The sequence below is a fragment of the Arvicola amphibius genome, chromosome 4 (assembly GCF_903992535.2).
Source record: "Arvicola amphibius chromosome 4, mArvAmp1.2, whole genome shotgun sequence".
Classification (NCBI taxonomy): domain Eukaryota; kingdom Metazoa; phylum Chordata; class Mammalia; order Rodentia; family Cricetidae; genus Arvicola; species Arvicola amphibius.
Genome location: NC_052050.1, coordinates 134651298 through 134669612, shown reverse-complemented (window position 1 = coordinate 134669612; position 18315 = coordinate 134651298). Strand labels below are relative to the sequence as shown.

Genomic DNA, 18315 nt, shown 5'->3' with positions numbered 1-18315 from the left:
AAAAGAAAATTTGGAAATATGATCTTAGAATTTTCAGCACTCTGCAAAATGGTCTTTTCATTAAACATTCTGCATATATATTTTATGCATTAATTAAGATGTTAACTTAGGATATAAAAACATTTCATCATCAATGAATAATATTTTAGTATCTCCTGCCTACTAGAGCCTTTATAACATCTTTGTAATATAGAAAAATGCACAACATATCAGTAGGATAAATCTCTTTTTCAACTGAAATTTTGACACCAATGTAAAAGTCAGGCTCATTTTCAGTACTGACTAATGCAAAACAAAACAGATAAAAAATAATAAATTAAGGACAGGACAGTTGGAAGGAATATGGCATGCATCTTCCTTTCTTTTGGAGAGTCTCTGAAGAGATGTCTGAGCTGGAACCAACAGACATGAAAGAGCTTATCTTATGTAATGAGCTACAAAAAGAAAAAAGAAACATATATGAAAATGCTGTAAATTAAGAAAACAGTAGAACATTCCAAACTCAGGGAAGGAACTGAGGTGACAACACTGAGGTGGAACCTCAAATAAATCAGGATCTCGGTTCTCACACTGCTTATACCACCAGCTCTGCAGAATAAATCTGTAAGATTCACTTGTCCTGTAACCACATTATGAGAAAAATATTTTTATTACAAGGTATGTTGAATTTTCATCCATTTAATATACTTTCCATTTGTCTCTTACTAGGTTTATTTTTACATTTGTAAATTATTGTTTAATACTTTAAATGCATTTTAGCTATTCATTTTATTTTAGGCAATATAAAACTAGAACCTTAATTACATAGGACTTTGTGTGATTTTGCAAAATAAATACCTACTCTCCGTAATCTCCCAACTTTTTGTTACCAAGTAAAGCTCACTAGACCAAAAGGCCCTGTCAACTCTCATGACACTTAGGTGTCCTATGCATGGTTTTGAAGGGAGGAAGCAAGGTTTACACAGGATAAGGGCAATCACAGTTTACATTTCAATCCTTTTTAATTTTTAATGAATTGCAGTTTCAGAGCTGACAAATCAAACACAAAATATATTTATTCTTAGAAACTCAATAATTTGTATTCCCAGGAAAATCCAACTGAAATGTTGACACCTAGGTAAAAATTGGGCTGATTTTCAATAATAACCAAGGTTTGTCATAACGAAATTTATTTTGTGAACTAAATTTAAAGCTGATAATCTGATTCTGGAGATTTAACACCTCCGTACTTTGGCCAATTAATTCTTAACTGAGTTTGAGAGGTGTGGCAAGAGACAGAATGTGCAATGTCAACTTAACATCAGGAGCTTTATTCAGTAGCTGAAGAAACAAACTCAGCTGGTTCCACTCATAAGAGAAATAATTCACTTCCCTCCAAGAGCATTTGTGAACTGAAAAACCATATAATCAATTCCCAAACTTGAACACTCTTTGCTTTACAAGGAGGAACTTCTAACAAAGCTGGGAGAACCATAGGCATAAACCAGAATTATCCCAAGCAGACATGAATGTATAATCTTTTAAAAATGAAAAGTATGCCTAGAAAGCCTATGGTCTTACATTTATAGTGTGAAAGACATTAAGCTATATTAATTATAAACATCTTTATGAAGCAGTATATTCATTAGGTTACTATGTTCTTCTAATATAAAAAATATAAATCACCTAGAAGATAACAAAGAGAAAATCTATATGATGTTAGGATTAAGATAATGCTTTAGACATAAAACCAACTACAAACTTAAACTATAAAAGGGAAGAAAACATTTTAGCTGAAATTAAAAATATATTCTCTATAATAAATACCGAAAAGGAAATATGAAAGGCAATGTATGTGATGGGAGAAAGTACTGCAATCCACACATCTAACATAAACCTATAAAGTGAATCCTCCATTTACAATCAATACGCACGCCTTTAATCCCAGCACTCGGGAGGCAGAGGCAAGCGGATCTCTGAGTTCGAGGCCAGCCTGATCTACAAGAGCTAGTTCCAGGACAGGCTCTAGAAACTACAGGGAAACCCTGTTTTGAAAAAAAAAAAAAAGAGTAAAATAAAATCAATAACAAAAAGAAACGTCATTGAAAACTGAATTCAATATATGAAGAAATGGCTATAATGACTGTAATTAAAACAATTGACAATCACAAATCCTGATAGGTGAAGCAAAAGTAATCTTCATTCATCACTGAAAGCTGATGTCATGGGAATTGATAAAAGAATACTTGAAGATAATTGGTAAATTTTTATAGATCTTAATTCACAAATGAGCTTCTGCTGTAGGAGGTCCTGCAGCCAGTAGTTACCCGTTCACTGGGAAGTGACCTCTTATACTATTTATGCCAATGTAGAACATGTGTCCAGCCTCTTTTCTGGCTGTGGGATTCAGTTACTGATCTCCATTCCAGCAGAGGATTCTGAGTTGTGAGTCTACCCCAAAACAAATAACCATCTATTTCTCAATTCTGATCTAGGGTGGGATTTCTTTTAAGCATCCTTAATCAAGCTTCTAATCTAACCCACCAATTAATGAATCTATCAGTTAAGTGCCAAAATGACCAGAACAAAAAAAAATAATATCCACACAATCATCAACTTACCAATGTTTGAACGTTGTAGAAACAATAGAGGCTTTAGGTACAGAAAGGCAAGACCAACAAGAGGATCACGTTGATACCCGTGAAAAACTCTAATCCTTTTGACTTGCTTGCATATTTAACTACCAGACATTTTTTTTTCTGTAGTTCAAGAGCCCCCAAACCATATGCTTACAATATTCCATAATATCACCTCTCACTGACATTTTGGCCTCTATAGTTTCCTTATTCCCCTCCAAGTCTATCTGGATTGCAGAGTTAAGTCCATGGTTATGAAAAAGATCATAATAAGAAAAATATTTACAAAGTGTACCACATATGTTATTAAATATCACTCAGTAATAAGAAGAAAACTATATATGCCACTCTTGGACATATGCCTAAAAGACTCCACATCTTACTATAGAGATACTTACACACCCATGTTTAAGGTTTCTCTATTAATAATAGTCATAAATTGAGCTGGAGAGTTGTCTCAGTGGTTAAGAGTACTTGTTCGTTCAAAGGGCCCAGATTTTATTCCTGTAGTGATGAGACGAGCAGGTCTGCTTTTCGTTCCTCCCAGCCCCCGCATGGCTAGCTTTACACCCAAAATAACAACACACAAATTGTATTCATTTAAACACTGCTTGGTCCATTAGCTCTAGCCTCTTATTGGCTAGCTCTCACATCTTGGTTAACCCATTTCTAATAATCAGTGTAGCACCACGAGGTGGTGGCTTACCTGGAAAGATTAAGCATGTCTGACCTGGTGGCTGGCTCCATGGCGTCTGACACAGAGAGGAAAGGCATGGCGATTGCCTCACTTCCTTCTTCCTCCCAGAATTCTGTTCTATCTATTCCACCCACCTAAGGCCTGGCCTATCAAATGGCCAAGGCAGTTTCTTTATTAACCAATGAAATCAACACAAAACAGAAGACCATCCCACATCATATTCCCTGTACCCGCATGGAAGCTTCCCATGTCCTTGGTCAGCAGGCATTCATGTAGTCCAAAATACTCACACACCAATAATAGTAAAATAAATCTAAACAAATACATAAAAAGACATAATTATTGATGAGGAGGCTCACAAATTCCCTCTGGGATGGTGAAGGAACTGGCAGAGTTATGGCTTAGAGTTCCCCTTGGCTCTTGAAGAACACAGTTACAGTACAGCAGCAGAGAGATGGTTCCCCCATGGGTGGGTGGAGCTGCTGCTTACTCTGTCTTGTAGTCATTGTACATGGATTTGATTTAATAAAAGGTAAAACAGTTCTCACTTTACTCAACAGTTAAGGTCACTGAACTGGTTTTTTTTTTTTTTTTTTTTTTTTTTTTTTGGTTTTTCGAGACAGGGTTTATCTGTAGCTTTGGAGCCTGTCCTGGAACTAGCTCTTGTAGAGACCAGGCTGGTCTCGAACTCATAGAGATCCGCCTGCCTCTGCCTCCCGAGTGCTGGGATTAAAGGTGTGCGCCACCGCCGCCCGGCTCACTGAACTGTTTTTGAGGCATGGCTTAGGCTTTTTTATTTCTCCTATTGAGAACTGTCTGCTCAATGCAGTACTCATCTTGCCGTGCAAGCTCTGTTTCTAGAAGTCACCTAAAGTCAGGAAGTTTTTTTCTATAATCAATTTAAATGGAAAGGTGTGACTTGAAGTCTCATACAATGCAGGATAACTAAATGAACATTTTCAAGCCTCATGTTGTCTGCTCTCCATTTTATGTCATCTCTGTTGAAATAAAAGCTGTGTCCTTAATATATAAATAAATAAAAGTAAAATAAAAAGTTTTATAAAAATAGCCATTAATTGACAACAACCTAAATACCATCTGCTGATGAATGGATAATGGATGTTTGGTACATTTATACAATGGAAATCTGTTTAGATGTTAAGAAAAATTAAATTATGAAAACTGTCGGTTAATGGATCTAAAAACAATCTTCCTGAATGAGGTAACTCAGGCCGCAAAAGACTAATACTGCATGTTTTCTCTTATATTTGGATATTAGCTCTTAAACTTCAAATATGTGTGACTAGTGATAAGGAAGGGATCTTCTGAGGAAAGGAAAGTAGGGTAATGTGTTATAAGGGGATAAAGGGAAAACTAGGATCTGAGAAATATGAAAAGGATGAGTGGGTAGGGCCAAAGAAAGGAATATGTGGAGGGCAAACTAATACTAATAGCCATGAAAGGCAATGTGGAAAGGGACTACAGAAGAAGCTTCCTAAAATATATACACATAATGGGGGAAAAAACAACACAACTAGACATTTTTATGTCTTATTGAGACATCTCAATAAGAATGGTTTACATCTTATGGAGATATTGTTGAAGGCTAAAACATCACTGGTTATTGCTAAGGCTATTAGTTGCTCTCTACCACGTAATTATAAGACCTACTTTCTGAAGACAGCATGAACTTTTGTCATCAAGCATGGAGAAGTGAGGTGGTGTCCTACTAGAAGCTTTACCCCTACTGACTAGCACTCAAAGTGAGGGAGGTTGCTCTGTACACTACTAGACAAAGGTAGTCATCGCTATCACCCAGCTACAAACACTGAGACCTACAACAGTGCCCAGTCTCCAAGATGAACTGGTGCAATACTGGCATAAATATAATGGGAGTAAACAACCACTTTTAAAATGAATTTAAAGCCCACTCCATGAGAAGGAACCCTTACCTGACATCAATAAAGAAGCCAGGGACCTGAGACTAGACAATCTGTGGAATCACAGGAAAACTCAATATTAATATTCAGTAAAAAAAACATAATAATAAAATAACTCCTAATGACATATTTTTATACCCACATATCACTACCTCACTAACCCTCACCAGAGAAGCTTCTTTTTGCTGTAGATGGGAACTAACAAAATGACTCACAGCTAGACAACATACAGAGAAGAAGAAACTATGGAGCACTCTGCCCTATATGGGCTTTCTTTGTCCAACTCTCCTTTACAAAGCTCAGGCATCTGTAGAGAACACTAGCCAGAAAGATTGAGGTAGAAGACACTTTAAGGAAAGAGCATTATGTATACACAACAGAGCTGGTGTACATATGAACTTACAGACATTGTGACGGCACTCATGAGACCTATAAAGTTCGAAACAGAAACGTCTCAGAAAGGAGAAGGGAGGTGAACATGAAGTACTAACTCTAACCCAAATGGTTTTGCAATTGACACCTGCTAAGAAAGTGAAAACAAATTTCTTCTAATGGAGTGACATCATGTATATTAATACCAGGTCAGGATTTATGCCCAGGGGTTGTTAGACAACACAAAACAAACTCCCTGTGTGTGTGTGTGTGTGTGTGTGTGTGTGTGTGTGTGCACTGTTTGTTTTCTTTATGTATTTTTGTCTTATTTTGTAATCATTTTGTTGTTTTATCATCATTATTTCTTTTTTTTAATTTTACTGAGAGAAAGATAAGGATGTTTGTTTGGAAGGGAGGTGAGAGGAATTAAGAAGAGTTCTGGAAGGGGAAAAGATGACCAAAATATATTTCAAACAATTTATAATAGAAAAGAAAAAAATAAATAAGCTAAAGAGTCACACAGCATCACAGAGGAATTTTAAGTGCATATTTACTCGGAGAAAAGAATGTCCAGTCTGAGTTCACAACTGCGTGACTCCAATGCCATGATAATTCTTTTTTTTTCTCATTTTTTATTAAAGATTTCCATCTCCTCCCCTCATCCTCCCCCTCCCCTCCCCTCCCTTCCACCCATACCCCCACTCCACCCCTCTCCAAAGACAAAGAGCCATCAGGGTTCCCTTCACTATGTTAAGTCCAAGGTCCTCCCAGCTCCCCCTAAGTACAGGAAGGTGAGCCACCAAACTGACAAGGCTCACAGTGAGCCTGTCCATGCTGTAGAGTTCATGTTCATTGCCGTTGTCCTTGGTTTCTCAGTCCTCCTCCACCGTCAGCCACATTCAGAGAGTCCGGTTTGGTCCCCTGTTCCATCAGTCCCATTCCGACTGGACTTGGTGGTCTCCCGTTAGATCTGTCCCACCGTCTCAATGGGTAAAAGCACTCCTCGTGGTCCTGGCTTCCTTGCTCATGATCTCCCTCCTTTTGCTCCTCATCAGGACCTTGAGAGCTCAGTCCGGTGCTCCTATGTGGGGCTCTGTCATTTTCTCCATCCAATGCCATGCTAATTAACCCAATTAAAAAATGGGGCACTGAACTGAACAGAGAATTCTCAACAGAAGAAGTTAGAATGGCCAAAAGACACTTAAGGGCATGCTCAACCTCCTTGGCAATCAGGGAAATGCAAATCAAAACAACACTGAGATACCATCTTACACCTGTCAGAATGGCTAAAATCAAAAACACCAATGATAGCCTTTGCTGGAGAGGATGTGGAGTAAGGGGTACACTCATCCATTGCTGGTGGGAATGCAAACTTGTGCAACCGCTTTGGAAAGCAGTGTGGAGGTTTCTCAGGAAATTTGGGATCAACCTACCCCAGGACCCAGCAATCCCACTCTTGGGAATTTACCCAAGAGATGCCCAATCATATTACAAAAGCATTTGTTCAACTATGTTTATAGCAGCATTATTTGTAATAGCCAGAACCTGGAAACAACCTAGATGCCCTTCAGGGGAAGAATGGATGAATGAAGTGTGGAATATATACATATTAGAGTACTACTCGGCGGTAAAAAACAATGACATCTTGAATTTTGCATGCAAATGGATGGAAATAGAAAATACCATCCTGAGTGAGGTAACCCAGGCCCAAAAAGATGAACATGGGTTGTACTCACTCATAATTGGTTTCTAGCCATAAATAAAGGACATCGAGCCTATAATTCATAAAAAAAAATCCAAGGTCCCGATGAGGAGCAGAAGGAGCGAGAACATGAGGGAGAAAGTCAGGAACGAGAGGGGTGCGTTCACTCATGGAAACAGTGGGACAGAACTAATGGGAGATCACCAACTCCAGTTGGAATGGGACTGATGGATCATGCGACCAAACCCGTCTCTCTGAGTGTGGCCAACAGCAGGGGCTGAATGAGAAGCAAAGGACAATGGCTCTGGGCTCTGATTGTTCTTCATGGACGGGCTCTGTGGGAGCCTTCTCAGCTTGGTCGATCACCTTCCTGGACCTGGGGGGAGTTGGGAGGACCTTGGTCTTAGCATAGAGTGGGGAACCCTGATGGCTCCTTGGCCTTGAGAGGGAGGGAGGGGAGGTATGGGTAGAGGGGAGGGGAGGGAAGGGGGAGAAGGAGGGGAGGGAAGGGGGAGGAGGAGGGAAGGAGATGGAAATTTTTAAATATAAAAAAAAATAAACCATGAGGAAAAAAAAATCCTAGAGAAGCTATATAAGAAGGTGAACCCAAAGAAAAACATATAGTTATCCTCCTGGATATTGGAAGTAGACAAGATTGCCGGACAAAAAATGGGAACATGGGGGTGGGGTGGGATGGGGGGATGGGGGGATGGGGAGAGAAAAGTGTGAAGTGGAGGATGGGAAGAGCTTGGGGGAATAGGATGGTTGGGATATAGGAAGGGTGGATATGGGAACAAGGAATTATATATCTTAGTTAAGGGAGCCATTCTAGGGTTGGCAGAGACTTGACTCTAGTGGGGTTCCCAGGTGTCCAGGAAGACGCCCCCAGCTAGTTCCTTGGGCAGCTGAGGAGAGGGTGCCAGAAATGTCCAGATCCTATTGCCATACTCATGAATATCTTGCATATCGCCATGATAATTCTTTAATGGATAAAATTATACAGCAAACAAAAAGATCAGTGCTTTCTGGAGGTCACCGGTGAGGCGGGACAAGGATAGACAGAAAGCAGATTTATTAAACCACAGTAATTGTTCTGCACAGTTGTATGGAAGATACTTTCCATAACACTTTTGCCAAACTTGTATAATATACAACCAATATTGTTCTGCTGATATAAATTAGTTTATATCTAACATTTGATTGTGCAAATGTCTATCTAGTAATGGTCAGTCAAGCATTTATTTTTATATTCTTACAAAGTACAGATAATATTTGGCAGTGTCACATATATTAATTTAATTCTATCATCTCCTTTCTACCCCATCTCCTTCCCTCCCCAAACCCTGAAAAGCTTACATTGTTAAACATGATTGACATCTAAAGTGAACTACTGAAATTTTTATCAATTAAATATGATTTGGTCAAAAATATAATTTATAATCTTTAGTTCACAAATCTTCTATTTATAATGAATCCCTGTTAATTGTTCAACACTTACCAGAAACTCTTTCCTCCTAATTATATATACATTAAAATAACACAAAGAAACACCAATTATTTTTCTTTCTCTGAGGGTACTCACAGTCCTGTTCATTTTCTGTGAAAGTAGAAAGTACCTAAAACACATCACATAATATTATAAAGTGCTATGAACTATATACAGACACATCACACAACAAAATAATGTAGTGTACCCTGTGGATGTATTGAATATCGAAATGAAAATCAATCAGTAGAAAACTGGAATAAAGGGGGAAGACTATTAAAATGAGAAGCAAAGATATGTTTTTGAAGCCATAGCAAAAATTACTCATAAGAAAAGAACTGCAGCAAAATTTAGAGGAATAACAGGAACCATATGAAGAAACATTTAGGCTTCTTGGCTTCATTTTATTTTTTTTTCATCTGTGCCTCTCTATGTACACTATGTGCATGTGTATGTGTGATGAGCACTGGTGCACACACATGTTGTTATGTATACAAGAATACTTTCTGTGTATTCTGCCAGGCTTGCTAACCTGCAGGGTTCTTCTGTCTTCACTTCCCATTGCAACATGGGAACAGTAGGTTAGAGCAGCCAGCTGCTTCAGGCTTTACACAGGTCCTGAGAATCTGAACTCCCACCTACATGATTGTATGGCAAGTCGTTTATCCACTGAGCCTCCTCCTTGGTCCAGGGAACTTTGTTTTTTAAATAATAAGAAACTAATTAAGGAATGTAGTCAGAGAATAGACAGAAGTATATTAATCTGGCTTAAGTATAAAGACAGACGTGCCCTAGGGTAAGAAATTAAGGAAAATAATACAAAGAGGATCAAAGGTTAAAATTATGAAATCTAAAATTAATAAGAGATAAACTGAAAAAAGTTGGCTTGTTAAATAACCTAAATATCCCTAGGGTATTGAGAAAAACAAAAGGAAAACAGGCTACACATTAAGAAAATATAATATCCAATTAGAGATGTAAAATGCAGAAATACAAAGAAAATAGAACATATTGTAACCATTGTGTACTGAGTGCTAGAAACTCTACACAAAAAGCAACACAGACAGTGGAAATATTCCTTTTAGGCTTCAGTATTCAGGGTAAGATAAGAGTGACTTGGCATTTTCATGATTTGTTTTCAAATCTGGGCAGTACTATTTCTTGCCCAGAATGACCTTTCTTGTGTTTCTCTAACAGAGATTAACTGTTCCCACTTCTCAATTAGGACATTTTCAGGAGTGTTATTATGATTTTTGTCTCAACATGTCAATTCTTTCTCATTTTAATACTCTATTTCTGGGGTCAGCCTCCAAATAATTCCTTGGGAGTTTGACTTTCCATATAGGCCAACCAGAGATTAATTATGTAATATAGTCTCCTTTACAGTACCTCTGTAATTACAGGGTAGGCCCGGGGGCAATTGGCACCTGAAGTGACATGTTTAAATCAATAAATGGAGGCTACAGAGGCACTCTCAAAATCATACATCAGTTACTGATCTGTAAGAGGGAAAGGAAATAGAAACATATTTGATATGTATGTGTAGCCAACTCTTTCTAAAAATATTTTAAGCAAAGACAGTTATTCATATATTTAGAGAGTGTTAGAAGTATAAAATAAATTATCTTGAGCAATTTTAACCATTTGAAATGGCAAAGAGAGCTGTGTCCTGTGTGCTCCTCCCAAAATGTTTCTACAAACATTTTATTAAGGAATTAATGTTTATATAGACTAGCTAATAACAGTATATTAACATCTCTCAATTTGAGCTTAGCAAGTGTAAGTTCTGATCCAAACTGCCACCCAATTAGAACTTTTCTGTTTTGTAGTCACAAATAGCAGGTAAATACAAATGAATTCTTTGCAAACACTTTTTGTTTTAGACAGAAAATGAGCAGTGGTTGTTGCTGTTCTTGAGTCATCACCAAACTGTCATCAGATGTTTGAAATTGTTTTTCCTTTATGTTCCAACGAAACGAAAAAGCCTATTTTATCAAATTATTACTAATTGCTTGTCATTTCAAACTCTTTTGCCAACCCAATATTGTTTAATTACCACCTTTGCTATGAAATTATTTTCTGTTATCAGCCATTCATATTCATATGAAAAAAAGTTTGTTCATGCCTTTGAACATTTTCCTATTAATTAGGTGTTTGCTATTGGCTGCAAGTATTCTTCGTGTATTAAATTAACGGAGACTATTGACACTCACTTCCTTGACTTTGTTCGTTAGTTTTCTACTGCAATTGTTCCTAATTATGGTCAAATTCCCCGGTCTTACAAATCGCTTCTCAGTTTTATATTTATAGTTTAAAAACGTGCCAAGTTTCCAGAAACAATTTTAAAGGTAATTAAAACGTTTTATTTTATTTTAATTGTCAATTTTTATTTTATGTGCATACGTGTTTTGCCTGCATGCGTATCTGTGTGAAGGTGTCAGAACTCCTGAAGAAGGAGTTGCCAACTGCTGTGAGATGATATGTGGGTACTGGGAATTGAACCCTGGTCCACTGGTAGAGCAGTCAGTGCTCTTACCTGCTAAGCCATCTCTCCCACCCAAGTCATTTTACTTTACATCCTTTACTTTTCATTAACTATTTTGCTGAAGAATAAAAGTAAAATTTTACTTTAACATTTTGCTAAAACTTGGCCAATCTTTCCACATAATTACTTAGTACACTATCTTTTATCATATTTGTAAACATTTATTTGGAATCATTTCCAGATAATCTTGGATAGCTTTAATGCATTACTTCTTTGAGTAGCAATTTCAAACTTTACAAATTGTAATGTGATTGTACTATATTTTAATGACAATGATAATTGTCTCCTTTCATTATACATATTATTTGCAAAACTCCAAATGCTTGATTTTTTCATATTAACATTAGCAGATTCCCTTTACTTGATAAAAACTTTAATATATTAAAGATGCTACAATTGCTCATGAGTTGCTTTAGAGGTGATTGTTTTGTTGATGTGTTTAAACATGCATATATGCATATATATGCTTGGATAAAATTACTCTCACACCAAAAATCTCAGTTATATGACCCAATTAAAATTAAAATTTATCTTCTGTAAATTTTTTCTAGGATGTATGATCCACATAGAATGAATATTTATAAATTATTTTGCTATTATGAATGGAAATTTTCCATCTACTATATTTATTGCATATGAACCATTAACTTATTATTTTTCATCATTTAAAAGACATCATTTTACTAAAATTTCTTACTTTATTACAAACAGTTATATCTGTATCAGTGTTTCTTAGACTTTCCATATATATCATACAAAAGATCAAATAGTCTCACTAATACACTGTACCTAACTCTATTCAAATTTTTCTCTCATCTCACTGTGAAGGTGAAATTTCTAGCAATTTTACACTAATAGTAGTAAAAAAATAGTCATCATTCTCATTTCCAACTCTACATTGAAATCTCTATTATAATTGTTATGAGTTTTTTTGTGTGTCAGAGGAAAAATCTATGCCTTCCTTTCTAGCGCATTAATATTTTTGCTAAAATTTCTGAACTTAAAATAGGATGCTATCGTGTCTTCTGAGTTTAATTTTCTGGTACTCATGTCTTCTTAGAAATTTCCATTTTATTCACTCTTTGTACTTGGACAGACTTAAATAAAGCATAATTATAGAAGCCATTTAATTTCCTCTTTAGCTGTGAGTATCCTATTTTATTCCCAATCCATATGTTTGTTAAATTCTCAGAAATACTACTAGTTGTCTTTTCTTTGCCCCATCCCTTGCCTCTAGAAAATGCTTTTTTACCAACTCTACATTTTATTATATTTTCATTTTCTGTAATATTTTATTTTACTTCTATTTCTTATAAGTACATATCACTGTTGTAATTTGAAGTTCTAATTGATCCATTAAATGGCCTTTGACTGGTAATACATATCTTGAACATGCATTTTTCAAGTGTTTTCATGGACAACACACTCAAGAAAAGGTATTTTGGGACTGAGGAGATTAAGCGCAAGGCTGCTCACTGCTAAGGCTGCTGTTTTGTGCTGAATCTCCTAGGGTCTAAATGAAAAAAAAAAAAAACTGTAATCCCTTTTCTGCCTAGCAGTTGGAAAGCTCTGCAAATGAAGGGAAATGGGTCTTGAACGTTTGGTAACATATATCTATATATCCAGTGAGCAATCAAGAGCAGCTGTACTGTGGACTCAGGATGCAAAGTGGGTAAGAAAAAGAATTCTTAAACAAATTGATGTATGAAACAAAAAAAGTGTCTGTTCTTACCAAGTGTTAAAAAGGCAGCTTGGATTTCCGGTCCCAGGGATACACTTACTACATCTGAGACCCTTATTTATACCTTAGTTTCTTCAATATACATTGCAAACAAAGAAGTCATTTAAAAATCAAAAGATGAGTAAAAACCCTTACTATGAATACAGTTTACACTTTAAAGTGCATACATTACTATGTTCCCTGGCATAAGCTCAATGAATGAACACTACATGGAATGCTTTTCTCATTTTGATGGAACCGGAAAGTAAGCCTAGTGTCTACTATACTTAATATATAGCTACAGATATAGGCTTAGAATTAGAAATGGCTAAACAAGAGAAAACAAGCAAATAAAAATAAATAAAAAGATGGCATGGGCTTCAAATTTCCCCCACTTTGATGGCTGTCAATAAAGAACTTGGCCAAATTATTCCATTCCCCCCACTTTGATGGCTGTTAATAAAGAACTTGGCCAAATTATACATAATTAGAAGAAGTAAATATAACAAAAAAAAATCACAAAGGCAAGAAAGAATCAAAGGCTTTAACACCCAGCTAGGGAACCAGCTTCGTGTTCTTGATGTTTGGCAATGCGGGCAAACCTGCATCCTGGAGAAAAAAGGGGCAGGAAGGTGATGTCTCTTCCATTTTTCAGGGGCTTGCAGAGTCTCTGGGTCCTTGAATTTTAGAAGTTCATTTAATCTGCTAGAGAATCACAAGGTGCATCTTAAAATCAGTTTACAAGTCAATACAATACTGATGCTCATGGATCAAAATGGTAAAGAGATTTCAGTTTTGAGAAGGGAGGTTTGTCAAATGGAAGGTGAGTTACAGTATTTTGAGCATGGCTGAGCAAGAGGAACAATATGTTTTACTACACATTGACCATGGAATACTAAGGCATTAGTGACACAGCTATTTGTTTATAATGATGAACAGATTCAAGAGTAAATCTGATTGATTTCGAAGGATAGCTACATTGCAAGCAATTCGATGACACAATCAAATAAGGATTAGAGCAGTTAGAACTTATTGAGAGATGCAGTCCATCAGGGACACACAAACAAACCACACTACATCCACGATGTCAATATAAGTGCTCAACTGTTACAGACTAAATCAATGAATACATATGAGACACTTATGCACACTGCAGGTCCTATATGCTGGTTAGTTTTGATTATCATTGCTATTGTTATAATTCTTAAAATCATTGGACATTTGAAGACTCATATGATTATTCTTATAATATCTGGAGGCTTTTATTGGAAGAGAGCTTGCCCTGCTAGGAGCCTAGCATTTTATTTATTCAGAAGTGATATCTTTGTGAGCTGTTAATCATTCATTAAAGCTGTGTGTTAGCTACTAATACATGTGAGCTTAGAAACATGAACCAGCCCTTGCTTTCATGAAAAGCATTGCTTATATGATCAATACACAGGGGCGGTGAAGTGATTCACATGTCCTATCCTTCCAATGGCTTGTTACGTGGTTGTCATTAAAATAGCTCTTCAACGAAATGTAGGCTAGCTTAAAAATCAAAACATTTCCATGGTATAACAATACTCAGTCACAAATGAACAGCGGAGTGTCTGCACAAAAGGAATCACAATTACCAAATGGATTAAAATATTAAAGACTATAAGAATTTAAATAGATGTGAGAAATAGCACTGGTTTAACTAAACTGGAAATCATGCTAACATCAATAGCTCCCTCTGCAATAAGCCAGAGACTGAATGATTAAGGTTCTGAAGACATATGGAGTGGGTTGAAAATGTTGAACTTGGCCATTGCTGTCTGAAACAGTCCCAGGCAATACACAAACAAGTTACTGGCTGTGCTCCAACAAGGCGTTATTTAAGGAGACATCCTATGACCAAACTTGGTTACAGCCCATAATTTGCTAACCTTTATACCACAGTCATAAAACAGTACTTAATTTCACAATCTAGGTATTATACACCTAGTCATTTAAAATTGAATCTCCATGGGCCCACCACTTACAATGGGTATGGGATAACTGGTCTAGAGGATGTAGAAGAGATGGCTCTGTCCCTCACCTAAGGGAGTGGCCTCAGGGACTTGAACTAAACAGTTTAGCTTTCACCCAGACCAAGATCCAGGGGCTTGGGCTGGACCACCCTAACATCTACCCCATCTATGACCTGTTGGAGTTCATGAAAGGATTGAACCATACAATGATATCTTCAGGATCTCCGTGACTCGGGATAGCCACGGATACACAAGATGGTTTTAGATGGGTGAGGACCCAGTCAGTAATGATGGTGTACCAGAAACCAGAAACCTTGAACAAGACCAATGACTCATTGCAATGAATATTTGCAAGTAAAGCTGATTGAATAAAAAGACATATTGTGACAGTCCATGACTCTCAGTGCCACTAAGACAAATGAGGAGATATGTGGAGAAGGGAAAGATGGAGGAGCAAAAAGGTTTACTGCTTGATTTTTTTTTTTTGCTTGTTTGTTTGTTTGATTGGTTGGTTGGTTTGCTTTGGATTTAATTTTTTAAAATTTTGGGGGGGTATACTGCAAAGATGAGAGCCAGATATAAGGGAACTTGGATATGAGGAGAATTGGGGTACATGAAGTGAAATTCAGAAAGAAGCATAAAGAAATTATGTTTTTAAAAAGGTAATCTCTAATAGAAAACAGAAGAATGTAACCTCATTAGAGAATTAGTAAGAATATTTATCTCAACAGTACATTCCATATATATGTGGATCAGATTAGAATACAAAAATTATGACTTTTGCACAAAGCTTATTGTAAATAAACATTCATCTACTGATACATCCAGATAATGAAATTTTAAATTGGCATTAGGTATCCGAAACTAAATATTCTCCATGTCTAATACAACTCCACAGGTAAATGTTTGGAAATACAGATAAGAATGGCTCTGGATCAACTTAGAAATGCAGAGCAGATGTTATGAAAACTCTTTTGGCTGAGTGACAAACCCTACTCCATTAAAACTCATTACATGATTGCCTCTTAATAACTCTGATCTAAGAGCAGGCTGACAGGAAGAGAGAAGGACACGTTACTGGAAGTGATGCACAAAGAACACCAATGGTAGAGCAAAGGGAGAAGTAAAGATCTAAGCTTTAGACCAATGGATTCCACTTGATTGCTCTATGTTGAAACATTTTTGTTTAATACACTATCATTTTTCTCATTGCCAATTATCAGCAACTTATTACAAGGTGGCTTCAAACCTACAAATGGCTTAGGCATGGGTATCAAATAACATTAGAATTTATTGTTTAAGAAACTAAGGGTCATTTGCAGTACAGTATAAAACCGTAATACAGAAGAAGCTTCCTAAAATGCATACATTTATGAAGGTGATCTAAAGGAAATTCTCAAATAATGGGGAAGAAAGAGCTCCAAATGGACATCTCTTGTCAGCAAAAGAGGTTTCCAATACCAGGAGTGGTTTACGTCTAATTGAGCTGTTAGCCAATGGGCTCTCATGAGAATTGACAAGAAACAGAAACTCATGCTGTTGCCAAGACTACATAGGTTGCTCTCCAAAAAATGCCAGCAAGGCTCCATTGCCAAAGGCAGCATCTATATAACTCATTTACCATAGACAGGGCAAGCTCATGCCTACATAGAGCCCTTACCCCTACCTGTCAGCTTCTTCGATATAGGAAGGTAATCTACATGCTACCAATGGAGAATATAAATACCAACTCAGTCACAAAATCCTGGATCAACAATGGTCTCCTGCTTGCAAAACAAGCTAGGACAATGGTGACCAAAATATTGTGGGAGTAACCACCCAACATCTGATTTGACTTAAGATCCATTCCATGATGAAATCCATACAGAAGACTGCTTGGGTGGCCAAGACCTGGACATTAAATAGCCCAGAGACCTAGGGTTAAACCAAATACTACTGGTCTAAAGAAAAAGGAAACACACACACACACACAAATGAATACTGAAATGACATTTTGCTGAACTTATAGATCAGTATAAAGCTCAGCCACCATCAGAGAAGCTTCGTCCTGAAGCAAATGGGAACAAATATAGAGAGCCACAGGCAGATATTATATAGAGAATGATTGATCTTTGAATATTCGGCCCTAAATAGGCTATTGCCATCTAACCCCTCTTTTTAAGGCTCAGGGAACCCTCTGGTAGGGAAGACAGAAATAATGAGAAGTCAGAAAGGAGGGAGGACTCTAAGAGAACAAGGTCCTCTAAATCGATGTGAGTAAGGCACCTGAAATCACAGAGACTGAGGCAACATTTAGTGGCCTGCAAAGTTCTGCTGCAAGCCCTTTGGGTGTACACGATGGCTTCCTGAGTATACATTATGGAATTCCTAGGTGTGTGCGAGAGTGAATCTCTGATTCTTGTGCCTTCTCTTGGGCTCTTTTACTTCTGTTTATTTGATTATAATGTGTTAGACTTTATTTTAACATATTCTATTTTATAAAATGCTATTATTATCTCTTAGAAGCTTGTTTTCAAATGAGAGACAGAAAGGGAGTGGATCTGTATGGGATGGGAGGAAAGGAGGAGCTGGGAGGTGTAGAAGTAGGGAAAATCATAATCAGGATATATTATATGAGAAAAATATATCACCAGTAAAAGGAAAAAATCAAAAAAGAAAAATAATTCAAATATAATCACAAACACATACTATTCATAAGAGTATAACTTTAAGGGTATAAAGTGCAATATTTTCTTCTACATGGGTCATTATAAGATAGACATGCTTATTATAAATTGCACGGTATCATTCAGTCTGCCTCATCCAAAAGCAGTCATAGTAATGTTAAAGTCAAATTTCTATGAAATTGCACTTTCTAACAATTTATTTCAGTTATTTCACCTATTATATAATGTGTACTATCTGTTCTTAATTAACGTGGCTATGATTGGTTTTGTTTTTCACTTCTAGGGACCAAACTCAAGATTTTCTGAATACAAAGCCATCATTCCACCACCCAGACAGATTCTGACCCTTTACTGTTCCCTTGTCCAATTTCTTTAATCTAGAGATCAAATATCTATGATGGGGAAATAGAAGAAAATCAGAAGTTATGACTATAATCTCTGGACTGAGTTGTATAAATTGTTTATGACATTTATGAATATTTATTTCAGTGCTAAGACATAGGAAATAATCCTTAATCAATCTTTTCCACATGTTCATTATGAGAATCTCACATGATGTTGGACTTACAATATGTGAA

The 18315-nt window shown here is 36.6% G+C and overlaps 1 long non-coding RNA gene across 2 annotated transcripts in view; it reads right to left on the bottom strand.

Moving 5' to 3' along the window:
- The window catches only part of LOC119812673, a 130607-nt gene that overhangs the window by 11151 nt on the left and 101141 nt on the right, over positions 1-18315 (bottom strand). The window lies entirely within an intron of this gene.